Raw genomic sequence first — 16,385 nt, 5'->3', positions numbered from 1 at the left:
GTTGGTTTTTTTTTGTTTTGATTTGAACAAAGTTGATTTTGTGTACAATGATTCTTTGACAGTGTGCAAAGAGTGTATCATTTTGTCATTTTTTTATGCATTTCAGTTTTGAGTAGAGTGAAAGAGATAGAACCAAAACATTCTAATACATTTGGTGAAAATGCTAGTACAATCCAGTAGAAGTGTTGCCATGTGGTACAATCCAGTAGTAGTGGTGTTGCCATGTGGTACACTGAAAAATTGAAATAGCAGGTTAGTCACCAAAGTTTTCGAGCCGCTCCGTCTGTCACTTCGTTTGTGCTAGAAGGTCCCGAAATAAAGTGCTCAACTTTTTGGCTCAGCTCTGGTACTCTCTTCGGTCCCAAGCTAATCGATTCACCCCTCGAAACATAGGAAAATCCACTAACCCCTAATTTTATCTGTCAAACTGTCATAGCGAATCAAAACAAACATAGTGTTGTACTAGAATTTCGACTAGAATGGGATACGTTAATCGTTTGCTGGGACCAATAGGCTAGTCAAGCAGTGAGCCAATTTAAAATCGCTAGTTTTCACCGGTTGGTAGTACTGTACCAGGAAGGCAATTTCTTAATCATCTTTGGAACTTTGTTCTCAATCCTAAATTTATGTACTATTTTGTGCATGGTCATGGTAGACATTGATAATCAGCTTTATGGGGTGTCTGAATGCGGGGACTAAGTGCCCGTATTTTGATGCTTTACGGTATCAGTTATCGATCCTCTAGCGATAGTAACGAAATGCAACCGGATCCATTGTGCGTGGCCCTTTATGTTTTCACAGCCCTACACGGTAAGAAAAAAGTACCCAACGGTCAGTTCACTTTTACTTACTTTTGACTAGTTTGTCTCCTTTTCTCCTTCTAATGTTGTCAAAAACGGAGGAGCAAAACAACCCAACAAGAGTAGTAAAGTGTGGGAACTCAACGTTGAGTATAATCAAATCATGTTTACCTACTTTTGGGTACAACTAACTTACCTTTGGGTAGAAAGCTAGTGGAAAATTCCATACGAATTACACACAAGTAAATGAATACTACTTTGATCTTTTGGGTTCCTGTACTATAGTGCCGAGATGAGTGAAAAGAACTTACTTTTGGGTACTTTTTTCTTACCGTGTATATCAGCAACAGAATCATAGACAAACAGACATAACTCATTGAATATTTTTGATTTCGTCGTTAAACCACTACTGCCTTCTATTGAGTACACTGTCACTGGTAGCACGCTCAACAGATGGCGATAGTGTTTAATGCAAGGGAATTGACTATCAACGCCACAGGCGGTGGTACTACCAACAAAGAACATACGATAGTTATGTCTGTTTGTCTGTGGTAGAATGTCCCTTAATAGTTTTATAGCAACATGAAGCATAACATACTTATTTAAAGGTATAGCATGTGCGGTGATGTACGTCACGTCACAAAGCATATGTGCAACATTTTTATGTCTCACACGAGAGCTGCAACAAACAACGGTTATTCCAGCATGCCGGCGATTATGATCAGCTGTTCGCTTCGTTATTTTCCGTAGTCTACACTCATTCTATATACTGCCGCTATTCGCATAACAGTCTTATGTCCTGTGGATTTCCTATGTACATGGGGCTGCTATGCGAATTGCAGCAGTATAGCTATAGTACATGCGGAGTTCCAACGGTGTGGATGCGTTTGTCGTGGTGGGTGCATAACAGAACACGCATCTAATCGCATGCGCGAACAGGTGTTTCTCGGGCCGACTTGGGGTGGAAAATTAATTTGTTTGCGATAGGAGCACCTTACTTACCCTACGTTCGGTACTTCACTTTGCAGCAAGACGCAACGGAACGACACGACGATCGCGGAAAATGGTTTGTTTACACACTTTTACCGCTTTATGCCACACGATCGGTCGGTTTGGCTGTACACATTCAGTTGTGTACAAGATCGCGGTTGAGTAAGACGCATTTTTACCTGGCTGCATTCTCTGACAAATTCGGATGCATACGTACGTCTGGAAGTGATCGAGTAAGCTTGCGAGCACATAAACTGCACGTGCAGGTATTGCAAGACAAGTTGTGATTGATTCGGAAATTAAACGGAAGTGTGAGTCTTATCGATTTGCTTGGGAAGTAAGGTGAACTAAGAGTTTAGCGCAATTTAGTTTCAGAAGCTTTAGAAAGTTTTAAGCATTTGTGAATTGAGACAAGAATTTGGCGGTGTCTATAAACTTCAAAATAACTTGAAAGTGTATTTTTTTTTGAAGAAAAATCTTTAATTAAAAAATATCAACGTGTAATCAAACAGCCGTTGTTTATCGATCTATATTCTTTATACAGTTGTAATAAGTGCAGGCTCATTCAGTAGAAAGTGGCTTAATGGTTCCGTGAGATTCTAGTCAACCATTAGTATTGATGCGTGCCATTCATTGTTCCTTTTAGTTGGGTGAATTGCTGATTTTTGAGTTCGTGAAGAGTTTGCACGCCTGTTGAGCTCGGAATTACACTCATAGCGCAGATCGGGAAAACAGGTACGTTTAGTATAATTTAGAGTTTTTTTTTCCATATATGGATATACCACATTTCATAAATGTATTAGCCTATCATTCGTTGCTGTAAGAAGGTAATAAAACTTATCGCATTGCTGACCTGCCAGTGACGCTGCCATTATTGTGCAGATGAATGACTGACACGTGCCGTAAAAAAGAGTCGTGAATTAATGAGGATATACTCAGTGTGCGGTTTTTGCAACAATTTAATTCTAACAGTAGCTGTTCTGGAAACAGGTGGTTGATTGATTATTGAAGTTGATCTATGCAATTTGCTAATCCTGCAACGGCAGATTGGCAAAGACATTTACAGTATGAATATCGTCTTCTTAGTCCCAAGTAGAACTATACATTTTCCCATAATTTAATGCTCTTTACAGAATTGGTATTTATTTATTTTTTCCTCTGTACGGGACCTATAACTGCGACCAGTAGTTTGATCTATTGTAGTACATGTCCTTAGTTTAGTGCATGTCGTATTACTCCATCACTATAGATAAATGATGAAATCTTCGATTTTTTTACAGTTGTCATTTTTGCATTTATCGCAAGGATCCGACTCTATTTGAAAGGTCCCGCAATTTATACCCTTCGGAGTGTTGAAACACCCTCCAAAGGCGCGACCCTTTGTCAGTCAAAACTGGATCCCTTAGCAACAAAATTAAGGAATGGCACTGATAATAACCATGCATCAAAACCCTAGTCACTTCAATCCTCTTCAATAAAATAATAAATAAATAAATAGTCACTTCAAACTAGGGAACAACGAATAGAAGATTAGGAATCACATAATTTTTTCCTTGTTTCAAGATCATCCTCGGTGGACAAAGCCGAGTCTTGTCACTATCAGCAACGCATAAAAAGTAACAAGGACTAAGATGTGTTCTTTTGATTACTGAAAAATCCTGTTCCACTAGTTTGAAATAATCAGGACTAGGAATCGGTGGTAGATCTTACATCCCGTAACGTACCACGAAAAAATGATCTACCCACATTACGGGGCTGCTATATAGTTCCTCACACGTCACTTTGCTGTAAAAAGAAGATTTGGCTACGAAATTCTGCAATAATGTAACTTTTGTCATACACAGTTCGCTATAATAACAGTCCATAATTCAGTTTGTTTACATCAATAGTTGGTTGTGCTGCATTTGGAAATGCAAATATGTGAAAATAGACCAAGTATACGTCACTTTGTCGTTTGTTTTCCGTCGATCTTGTTTTCCGTGCTGAGCATCAATGCTACTGACGCCAGGTAGGCATCTCCCACACTCGGACCCTACCTATCGACCTATCATTCTTGATCCGGGGTCGAACGGAAATGTTATGCCTCAGAACATCCCGGCGGCGCCGACTGCGGTTGAACCCAGGCCTGCTGTAGTGAAAGGTAATCACGCTTACCACTACACCACCGGCGCCACTGTCACGAAGCAGTGAATTTGTAAAAAAAAACATGCTATGGATGGATGACTTTGTCTTCAAACAATAACAAAATTTATATTATAATGCCTATGAATGCCATTTGGGACAAGAAAGATAAAACAGCAAAAAAGGGCTATTACCATTTTTGGTATCCATGACAGATACGTATTTCGACTACAATATGCAGTCTTCATCAGTGTCTGAAGACCTTTCATATGATATTTTGATCATCCAAATCAGCTCAGTAGTTCAAAAGTTATGATATAAAAAAATATTTTGGACCACCTTAACATGGAAATGGATAAGGAACAAAACTACCAATTTTTACGAAATTCTGAGAACCAGTATATCGTTTTGCTATGGAATGGTTTTATATCTATATATATATGTACATATATTATACCGAGCAAAACTCAGCCACGGTTGTCAAAACCTAACTTCTTGTCTGTCAGAAATAACCGAGCATGGTGCATGGATAGCAGGGTTAATCGGTAACTTTCTATCTGTCAAATTTTAAGCAATAGTTTTAAAAAACTCCTCCAAATGGTTCACAGCCTAAGTAGCATTTGTAAGTGACTAAAGTCATAACTATTCATAACATAAATCAAAGGAAATCATGTCTACTCTCTATTGGTTGCCTTATTTAAGATTACTATGAGTTTCCAACAAAAAGCAATTTAAGGGATTGATAATTTGTGGAAAGGATAAGTAGACTTATTAAAAATAACCATTAAACATAGCATGAATTTTTTTTTTCTAATCATCCAATCAAAATAAGCGCTAATATTCGTATAATCGGTTCATAGTAACGTTTTTAGTTTTATTGTGTACCAATTTGAATACCAATTCTAACTCCATCATTGAATCCTCCTTATAATTACATTCCAGCTATTAAGTGGAACAACATTGCAAACCTTTGCACACTTAGAAATAATTACTGACTTCGGTCATTTTTACCGAACTTTCAACAGCTGGAACCGTTCGGTAAACATTAGGCATTTTAATTCATTCGTTTTAAGGCTTCAAAACATGGAAAACCTCACCACAATCAGGGTTGCGGCCATTCGTTTGCTATCAAAACTTTTTTTTTTTAGAATTGTGAAATCAATTGATATTATGATGAGTTTTTGTACTTGTACAAGGTTGGAGGCGAACCAGCCCAAGGCTGAAAGCCTCCCTAATAAAGTTAAATAATAATAATACTTGTACAAGAGGAAGTTGCTATTTATGTGTTTGACATATACAATCGGTCAATTTAGCTTTTTTTCTTCATGAAGAGTGGATTCATTGATCCTCAAATTATGACTCTTTGAAAGCTTAATTGACAGGTTTCAAATGTCAAACACATACTTTACGATCATCTCTTCTTCTATATTGTAAGTGCAAAATATCATCATAACATCTAATGATTTCATAATTCCGAGAAACAATTTGTCATAGCAATCGAATGGCTGCAAACCTGACAACAATGGCAATAATCGATTATTTAAACAAGACTGACAGTGTTTTGAAATTAAAATTTAGTTAAACAGTTTTTGAAATGAGGCTCAAAGTTTTATCGAACGTTCAGCTGTTGAAAGTTCGGTAAAAGATTACCGAAGTCAGTAGTAATTTCTAAGGCTCTGAACCATTTGGTGGATTTTGTAACTTTTGGTTAAAATTTGACAGATGGAAAGTTATCGATTAATCCTGCTATCCGAACGTGGTTATGTCTGACAGACAAGAATTTAAATTTTGACAACCATGGCTGAGTTCTTCTCGAAAATCGGTCGATCGACAGCACAGGGATTTTCGAACATAAAGAATAACTTTCGAAATGTCACTTTTAATCACGAGTTAAATTTAACTCGGCAAATGGTTCACAGTCTTAGTGTGTAAACCATGTTTAACCATGTAATGTTTCACAATTTTCTTTTTCTGTGGTGAAGTTAGAAAATGCCTGTGGGTACCATATTTTCTATGATTTTTTTTTTCGAATTTTTTGACGTCAGTTGCATTAAGCTTGTTTAAGTTGAACATCGGAAAAAGGAAAATAGGACCGCGCAAAAATGGGTTGGATGTTTACATCTTTAAACCCCATTTATTCTTCAACAATACATGCTCATAGTTGTGTTCAATGCCGTCATAAACTTAAACCGATCATAGCTTACTTTACAACTGGATCGTTAACTGTTTAGTTTCTGTGGTTATGTTTTTTACGAGCAATAGAAAAAGGAACAAAGCTTTCAATTGTTGTCATAAACCGATATGAAGTGATGTGATCAAAAATACTATTAATAAGTATTAGACCATTTTAATTGCTCATAAATGGCACTTTGAATTTGAGGTAAAGAGTGTTCAGGAGCATTCTTCTTCTTTACTGGGTTATGAAGCTCTTACACAAGCATGCGCGTACTCTATGATAACTTTATCGTTCTATTTGATGTTTTGCTCATTTTAGGACATTTTTGAAATCTCAATATGAAAATCTCAATACGGACTGAAATTGAGCAACCCTATCCGGTGCATTTCTAGTAAATGTGTTTATAAATTTGGGTTCCCCGTTAGAATTCTTGTTTCGCACAGTTTGGCCTGAATGTAGGCTATTTCTTCCAAAATCATTAGAAATTTGACGAAAATCCCCCATTTTCTTGGCAATCTTGGGAATCTTTTTTTCGTAAAATTAATTTCGTTAAAATATTTTGGGTTCAGTGAGACTAAGTTTAGAGAAGCATCCTCTTGTAAGCTAATGACAACTGTCCTGGCAGCCCTATAATCGATTATTTGAATAATGATATTTTATGCTATTTAACACCAGTAACATAAAAATGAAATTAATATAGTGAAATATACTTTTTTGTTGACAAATACTCATAAAAACAATCACTAGAGGGCCTCGATAAAATTCTATCAATATTTCTCTTGATTTCTATTACCGAAAATTTTCTACAGAACATCTGTAAACGCAACGCATTATAATAATTCTCACCCCGGCGATCAATGGAAAAGAATATTTCTCGACGAACATTTCAAATGGTCCTATCTGTTTTGATCGGTTCTCTTCATCGACTTTCTCTTTTCATAATCACTGCTGCAAACAGATTTCGCGCTAATTGTATCACATAGTTTGATAAAGGACGTTCTTATCTAGCGTCCAAAAACGTCAAATATAACAGGTAAAGGTTTTGCAGCTGAGTTATTAACGAAAGAGAAAAACGATGAAGAGAATCGATCAATGCAGATAGGACCTTTTGAAATGTTTATCTAGCAACAGACACAGCGTTGCGTTCGAGCGAAGGTGGAAGCAACGCATAGAAAAATGAGTAAATACACAAACCTTTCTTCTGAGGATGGAACCTTTACTATCCAATTCATTCGGAGCATTTACCTTTCAGCGGCAGATGACGCGATTGTGCCTGTCTCATACCAGTCGTTTGAGAAAATGAAAGCGTTGCCAGTCTTCTTGATATGTTGTCTTCGATAATACGGTAATTTTTTACAGTTCAGATATTCTGCGATTTACGGAGTTTTCAGCAAAAGCAAAAACTACTGGGTTGATTATTGAAAACTCAGCTGCTTGAAAACCCAGTACAATTTTACCGTCTTCGGTAATCTAAACTCTGTGTGTAATAATACCGTGCCTTAACTTCCTAGGCTATCTGAGGATCCAATTACTCAACACACCTGAAATAGAAATTACACGGGCTGCAATTAATCACACATTCAAGCAGTTTTGGGACGTCCTTCTACCAGGGATTTTAAGAAAAGGCCAGTAAATTTGGAAATTTTATGCAAAATCTTCTTTTTGCGAAGTTCTAGAAGAAAAAATCTTATAATGATGCTCCATGATAAAGTTCGAGTAGTAAGAAACGTCATTTTAATCAGATCGAATGATATGATCCATTCAATTTTGACGCAAATCCTAGTAAACAAACACATTAAGGGTCAATGTACATTAAGGGTCCCTAGTCAGCAAAATATGTTACATTACGAAAATCACCTTGAATTCAATTCTTGTTTTTGTGTGTGACTAACCTTTGTGGCATATGGGCAGTAATGAAAAAGTTCACCACAACTTATGCCACGGATACACTTTTATCACAAATTATGAACATGAGAACATTATCCATGATCACACTTGTATAGTTTTTGTATAGTGCTCATAATTATTATACACAGTGCAATACAGTGCGAGTCCCAATAATAGAACCAGCTCAAATCATACTATCACTAAAACCATTGTAGTTTATATGAAATGTTCAGTGTTTTTGAACACACCAGTTTCATAGTTCTAACAAATTTCACACAATTTTAATTACATTACCATGCACATTAATAAACATAATCACAAAACTTGACGATTATTAAATGTTACAAATATTTTTTTTATAAATACACCGACAATTAATCTATGTTTGAAACCTTTTGAAATTTTTCAATTTTTACTTTACACAGCAAAAAATTCTGAATTTTTATTGTAATGTGAACATTGGTTCACGTAAACTTGAATTTAATTTCACGCAAACGAGAAACTTGTAAGCAATGTTGTTTACAAATATGGCCTTTTGTATACAAATGTCTCAGAACTTTACACGATTTATAATGTAAACTTAGATGATATATGACGCTCCTTTTGTGTGCATCATATTAAAAAGAAATTTACACTACTTTTTCGAACTGTGTAAGATTAAATAGGATGCGGTGCCATTTTGGCACACCTTGCTTCACTTCGCCATGCCATGCCTATCTGTAGGATTTGAATCTTTCCGTTCGTTTCGAAGATCAATTATAGCGTTGTTTTTGTTCATCAATCATTTTAGGAGTGGCTTCAACTTTCTCAGCCGCTCTTAAGGCACGTGTTATATTAAAAACAGAACTCACTTTGTACATTGATCTTAAGCCCTAGAACCAGGTGATTGTTGCATAACTTTGCTTCATAATTACTCCTCACCTCTTGTATAAGAATATTAAGAATTTATCTTTTAAAAGGTAAAAAGGTTCTCTTCAAATAAACCTCTTCAAACTATAGAAGACGTGTCACTTGAAACCCTTAGGCCACTAGCACAGTGAATGCCGAGTTGACCATAAGAAAGAATAATAATAAATAATAAAAATCCCTATAATCTTTTGACAGTTCAGTTTCTTGAATTCACTATGCTAGCGGCCTTAGGCTCCTATTAGAGTGAAACCTTCAACTCAGATTAACGAGAAATTGAAAGTTTATCATAATGATAAATAATAAAAATCCCTTTAAATATTGTTTAAGTTCGGAAAATCTATTGCTATTATCTCCAAGAAAAACACCTTCAAGATAACCTTGTAACACGTTAAAACTCAGTGCGAACATAGCATAAGCATGATTATTACACAGTGTTACAAATAAGAAAATAGAATGAAATTTTCAAGTGCACTATTGTAGGTTGTTAGTTTAGTCGAGTCAACCATGAAATCATATTTGGAATTGTTCGAACAAACCTAAAATTCAAAGTTAATGTTAAAAAACCGATTTTGGATTAGTGAACGTACACACTAAGATTATTTTAACGAAATCTGTGAAATTTTACCGAAATCTCGACAGTAGTAACTCAATCATTTTTTTGGATTTTACTGGAATTGGTTGAGATTTTTTAAATTAAATTTGAAACAATCGCATTTTTCTAACATCAGATGCCATTATGGTGACTAGAACATGATGCTCCCCCCTTACCATAATACCATGTTTTCTATGCAGTATTGAGGCTTTCTTCAAAATTTGAGCGAAATTGGTCAACATTTACCAATTTGAAGCTATTTTTCCCAAGTTGAAGTTTAAAATGTATAAAGAAACAACATTTTCAAAGCTTATTCCCTAGGTGGCGTTGCATATATACGTCCAAACACCCTGGTCATGGGTACTAGGTATGGCTATCGATGAACTTGTTTTTGAATTCTCATGTTATTTGAGGTGTCGCATGATGAGGATTGGTCAAGTCAGAGACTACCCATCAAACATTGGAAGCAGATTAAGAGTTTATTCCTCCAAAAATGTGCTTCTTTGGCTAAAAAATGGCTTATTCAGCCTTAAATCCGCACAAATTGTTTGTTGAGTGGTCAATTCCCCGTAGGCACTCGGAACATGTCCGGATGTAACCAATGTAGTTTTGGGCACTCAGTATGACCACAAATGAACTTGTTTTTTTTTCTTTGATTTGTTTTTTGTCGATCTTGTATTCCGTACTGAGTATGAATGCTACCGACACAAAGAAGGAAGCTCCCACATCTGGATCCTACCTATCGACCCATCAAATCATGAACCAGGGGCCAATTCCCTTCTGAAGGAAGGGGTGATCAGAGATTTTATTGCCTCAGAAAATCCCAGCGGTGCCGACTGGGATTGAACCCAGGCCTTTTTATAGGTGAGAGGCAATCACGCTTGCCACTAAAGGGTGATACGGTCAAAATTTGGTCAAGTGAAAACGCGTGTAAATCGGTGAAATCTTTTATTTAAAAAATCAAATTAAATTTCTTTTTCAAGTTCAATTAGTATAAAATTCAGGAAAAATATTCAGTTAGGCTTCCGCTTTTCCAAATCCGAATTGCCGGGCCTTACGCTTGACCCCTGCCATCAGATTTTGTACAGCCACCTTGTCCACCTTCTTCGCCGCAGAAAGCCAGTTTGCCTTGAACTGCTGCTCGCCCTTAGCAGTTTTTTTGGTCTTCTTTAGGTTCCGCTTGACAATAGCCCAGTATTTCTCAATTGGGCGGAGCTCTGGCGTGTTGGGAGGGTTCTTGTCCTTGGGAACCACCTGCACGTTGTTGGCGGCGTACCACTCCATGGCCTTTTTACCGTAATGGCAAGATGCCAAATCCGGCCAAAACAGTACGGAACAACCGTGTTTCTTCAGGAAAGGCAGCAGACGTTTATTCAAACACTCTTTCACGTAAATTTCTTGGTTGACAGTCCCGGAAGCTATGAAAATGCTGCTTTTCAAGCCACAGGTACAGATGGCTTGCCAAACCAGATATTTCTTTGCGAACTTTGACAGTTTCATGTGCTTGAAAACATCTGCTACCTTTCCCCTTCCTTTTGCCGTATACAACTTCTGTCCCGGAAGCTGCTTGTAGTCGGCTTTGACGTAGGTTTCGTCGTCCATTACCACGCAGTCAAACTTCGTCAGCATCGTCGTGTACAGCCTCCGGGATCGCGCTTTGGCCGTCGTATTTTGTTTATCATCGCGATTTGGAGTCACTACCTTCTTGTAAGTCGATAGTCCGGCTCGTTTTTTGGCTCGATGCACGGTTGTAGACGACACACCCAGCTTATTTGCGGCATCTCGGAGAGAGAGGTTAGGGTTTCGCTTGAAACTACCGGCAACTCTCTTTGTCGTCTCAGCGGCTTCCGGTTTTCGATTTCCCCCCGATCCAGACTTCCTGGCTGTCGACAAACGTTCCCCAAACACTTTAATTACATTTGTAACGGTTGATTTGGCAACTTTTAGCGATTTTGCCAACTTTGCGTGCGAGTAGCTCGGATTTTCGCGATGCGCGAGCAAAATTTTGATACGCTGCTCTTCTTGCTTGGACGGCATTTTGACAACTGAAGAGTGAATTCCAAAATCAAAATAGGAGCAACATTCTACACACACACACACACACCTTCAAAATGAGGGGTGTTCAGGTTTTTTAAATGCAAAATTGAAAGAAATACGTCAAGTTGATATTGACCAAATTTTGACCGTATAACCCTTTACACCACTGGCTCCGGTAAATGAACTTGTTGTTGACGTGTAATTTGAGGTGTCACATAAAGGGTTTGGCCCGTTTTATTAACCTCCACTTTCATTGACTGACAGTTGCTTTGGTCACCCAGAATTAGACAAAATTTTCGTGCACAACTAAATGGATCATGGGTCTATAAGTTTTCAAACGTCTAGCAGGAAAGGTAAATACACTTTTTAAAACACCATGTTGATTTAAGAAATAAGAGTACGCTAATCTTTTTTCAAAAATACAATAGCAGTTTTTTATCAGTGTTTAAATCTCTGACCATAAAATGGCATTTGATATAGTGTTCTATTGGTAAGAGACCTTTGAAATAGAGTACTGTAGGACGGGGTGACATTGAATATACATAAATTGATGACTAGATCATGTTTCTTAACCTACTGCAGTAAAGTGAAGATAACCTACACGGAGAACAAATTCATTAAGTTAAGATAATAATCCTAATAGTTACTTTCACATGGAAAAATATTATTGTTTGAAAGAAACCTAAAGTTATTCCAACATTAATTTGACCGTCAACTCAAGCATATCTACCTAATAGATTCAACTGTTCAACTTTTACTCAATTCAACTATAACTTTGATCAATTATACACGCAGAAAAAAATATTTTAAACGTAATAATATTTGACGTAAATGCAATAAGAATTTCATGTTGTTTTGGCTGCAAAAAGAAATCATTATTGTTTCAACAATCCAGTATTGTTGTCCCTTAAAACCCATGGATTGTTAAATCAAAAAGAAAATCTTTTCGAATTTACAAGAGCTTTCATGGTTTTGACGTAAGCTGTCAAATTTGGCAGCTGGGTTAACAAGAAAATATGTTTGTTTTTAAAAGAGATTTCTTGTTGATTCAATCAAATTTATTTTATGAAGGCTGATAATTCACGCAGTAGAAATAACAATATGTTTATTGATTCAAAAATAATGTCGATTTTTTTTTTGTGTTTTGTTTTCTTTTTGCAACAAACAGAATTGCAATTGAATTTTTGAGGCATAAAATCACTGATCACGCCTTTCTTCGGGAAGGGAAGTAAAGCCGTTGGTCACCGGTTCATGAGCTGATGGGTCGATATGTAGGGTCCAGGTGTGGGAGGTGCATTCCTGGCGTCGGGAGCATTGGTACTCAGTACGGAAAACAAGATCGACGGAAAAAAAAATCAAGGAAAAAAAAACTTAAAAATTGATTATATTTAACAACTGCAGCTTCAACTGCAGCTTACTTGCTTACCTCAAGTCTCAAGATGTTCGGAAATCTCGTACTTATTTCCCGAAATTCACAATTAAAAACAATACTTAATCAAATGAGAAAATTTTGTTATTGTTTACATTTTTGTCCGGGTGAAAACGAAGGAATGGTTGGTAGTTATTTTTGTATTCATGGCCCGGGGAATGGACACAGCAAATAAATGCTAAATTAAAATTAACTATTGTTGGCTTAATAATAGAATATTATTATTTTTACAATAGTTGCAATTGAAAAGTGGCTTATTAAAACAAAAAGAATCTTATGTTGAATTTATTTGAATAAGTTTTATAGAAACAATAAAATGCAATATAATTTCAACCGGAATTGTTTGTTTAAATACAACTAAAGTTTTGTTTGGTTCAATGCAAACAATTTTCTGTCCGTGTAACAACCGTCAAATGTAATTTATTTATATAATTTGGTTTCAAGTGTCTATAAATCCACATACTTTTAACTTGTGATGCGTAGAGCAGGCGATAAGATAGCTGGCTCTCACGCAGATGAACACGGTTCAAATCTCAGCTGAATGTTCTTGTTCACTCTTTATGATTTTGCAGTTGTGTTTTTGAGATCGATAAAGCAGCAAAACAAACTTCCTTAATATGTCGATAATGAAGGGTAGTTCGTTTAATAAACATTGTAAAATTGTGCTTTCCTAACAATAGTTTTCTTGAATCAACTAAAGCATAGTTGTATTTTGAAGTTTGACGTTTGTTCATCTACTGAAAAATATAGTTAAGCCAACCGAGGAGCCAACTATGGACTATAGTTGTTGCCCTCTATATATAGTTAAATCAACTATAGTTTCGGGTTATCTCTAAAACAATTAAACAATATAGTTATTTTAACCGGAAAATAATTGCGACTGCTATAATTTGTTCTCCGTGTAACGAGTGAGTTGTTTTATTTAAATAGCGCTGTAAAGTCAAGTGTCAGAAATAGTAGCAAAAAAAGTTTTTAAACATGTTTACAGGCAAACAACAGTTTGAACACACTTGTACGTGCATAGACGAGCGTTGCATGCACTCTTTACCCATACATACAAGGTCATGTTCATAACCAAGTGTACTCCTACTTAATAGCTAAGTTACATTTACATTTTACATATTTTAAGATATTTTTTCAAAATTTATTAATTTTACCCAATGTCCCAATGTAAGGTTTGGTCTATTTTTTATTGATGATTAGTAAAATGAGATATCAACTTCAATCAGACATTTCCACGACTGTCGTAAATATGTCATTGATGAATATATTTACATGCTTAACATTGTTATCCTAGCTAAAATGTGATTTCTTTTTGTCCAATGTCGTGGGGGTACCGTATAAATTTATATATTTATATTTATAATTGGGGTGCAGTTGTCTATGGGCACACTTTTGTGGAAGTGATGGAATATTCAACTTTTGACTGTTCTCCAATATCCTATCATAATCAGTATACCTTCTGGTGCTTTTCCTCTCTGTTCCATCTGTTGTGAAAATAAGTTATGCTATTATTCTATTGTGTTCTTAACTTGCATCATTTAGTTTTTTTTTTCTTAAAACGGCACGAAATTTTTTTACACAAAAGCTAGAGACTGGGAAGCGTAGTCCTGACTGACCGTAGGTATCCAACAACGCAGCGCAACGCAAACACAACCACACTCTTCGCTCTATCGAAGGGAACTTATGTCTTTCTGGTGCTATGTTTGGCAATATATGACTAATTTTACTTAATTTTTGGTCGCTGAATCCTGAATCTAAATCTGTAGTCAGATATAGGAAAAAGATCGTCGTCGTATCATAAAAAGTATAGTATGTTGTCTCTCATATGATATTGGGATAATATCATCATTATCGGTGACTTCAACCTCCGTGGCATCACTTGGCAGTTTATCCCCAATGGGTTCTGTTATCCTAACGCCACTTTTTCCGGGAATAGCTTCACATCCGGATGTTTGCTGAATGCTTTCAGCACCCCTTGCCTTAGACAGCTGAACGGTGTCGTGAACGAAAACGATCGTTAGTTGGACCTCTGTTCTTAGTGTTGTTAGTTGTTAGTGATAAACAGTCGGTAGTCACTGCAGTATGACTCGAACTTCATGTTTGTTGGAAAAAGATTGTAGGCATCATCCTCCTTTGCAATTATCGTTGTAGTGTGATGTTCGGAGTACTTTCGTTGATGCTAGTGCTAATACCATATACTACGACTTAAGTAAAGTCGATTACGCCAGTATGAACTCCTTTCTCACAGGTATTGATTGGGCTGAACTAATACGTGGTTGCGATGTCAATCTAGCTACTAGCATTGTTTGTAACATATTACTGTACGCAATCAATCAGTTTGTTCCAAAGAATTTACAAAAAGAACAACGTTACCCAGTCTGGATCAATTCTCGTTTGAAAAGTCTAAAAAAAAGTTAAAAGGAAAAATTCAGCAAAGCAAAAACTGCGTCGTCGAAAGCCCGTTATCAAGAGCCAAAAGGGTAATAGGGACTAAATAAGCAGCTATTTCACGTACATCAAAATCGTTTGCAACGGAGTCTAAAATCGAAACCAAAAGGATATTGGTGCTATGTTAGTGATCAACGAAAAGATACCGTACTTCCTTCCATCATGTGCAACAGTGATTTAAAAGTTTCAACAACTGATGAAATTTAATCCGTTTTTCGTGAACAATTTACCGGCGTTTTCTTAAACGAACCAGGCTCCGATGGCATTCCAGCCATTATTCTTAAAAATTGCATCCATGCAATTGCATCTCCGTTAGCATCAATATTTGATTCTTCGTTGGCTTCTGGTGTTTTTCCTAGCTGCTGGATAAACTCTTTTTTTCGGTTGATAAAAGAGAATGCAAGCGTACTGTTTCCAACTATCGAGGTATTTCCACCTTGTGTGCGTCGTCAAAACTTTTTGAACTGATTGTCCTGGACTTTTTATCACAGAAATGCTCACAATCGATTTGTTCCCAAACGGTCGACTACCACCAACCTTGTTACATTTACTTCTTTCGTCGTTCGCCAAATGGAGAAAGGTTCGCAAGTAGATGCGATTTATACGGATCTGTCGGCTGCTTTCGATAAAATGGATCACGAAATAGCCCTGGCCAAGTTTGAAAGATAAGGAATTGACGGTAACCTTCACTGTTGGCTGCGCTTGTACCTGATTGGACGGAAAATGTCCGTCAAGCTTCGTGATCATGTGTCGTCTTCTAGTTAAGTCCCGAGTACCACAAGGCAGTCATCTTGGACCTTTCCTTTTCCTGCTATATATCAACAATGTTAACAACGTCCTTAAATGCCGTCAACAAACCAAGTTTCGGTTTTTTTTCTTCAAGAACATCTAGAAGCCTTCACAGTTTGTTGCAAGACGAATCGTAGTGTCTTAAATGCTTCTAAATGCTCTATTATTACCTTTGGACGTCCATGACTATGTTTTAAGCGATTT

General features: G+C 36.6%; 1 protein-coding gene across 1 annotated transcript in view; it reads left to right on the top strand.

The window, feature by feature from the left end:
* The first annotated feature begins 1,949 nt into the window (after window positions 1–1,949).
* Esp (Epidermal stripes and patches) overlaps window positions 1,950–16,385 on the top strand; it is a 90,657-nt gene continuing 76,221 nt past the window's right edge. The window contains exons 1-2 of the mRNA XM_065238782.1: window positions 1,950–2,101; window positions 2,437–2,525. The gene's annotated coding sequence lies outside the window, so the exon portion shown is untranslated. The remainder of the gene's footprint in view (window positions 2,102–2,436; window positions 2,526–16,385) is intronic.

This window comes from Ochlerotatus camptorhynchus, unplaced genomic scaffold (assembly GCF_037179485.1).
Source record: "Ochlerotatus camptorhynchus isolate MF236.1 unplaced genomic scaffold, CSIRO-AGI_Acam_v1.1 ptg000005l, whole genome shotgun sequence".
Lineage (NCBI taxonomy): Eukaryota > Metazoa > Arthropoda > Insecta > Diptera > Culicidae > Ochlerotatus > Ochlerotatus camptorhynchus.
The sequence above is the reverse complement of the archived record's forward strand: the minus strand, read 5'-3'. Positions and strand labels throughout refer to the sequence as shown.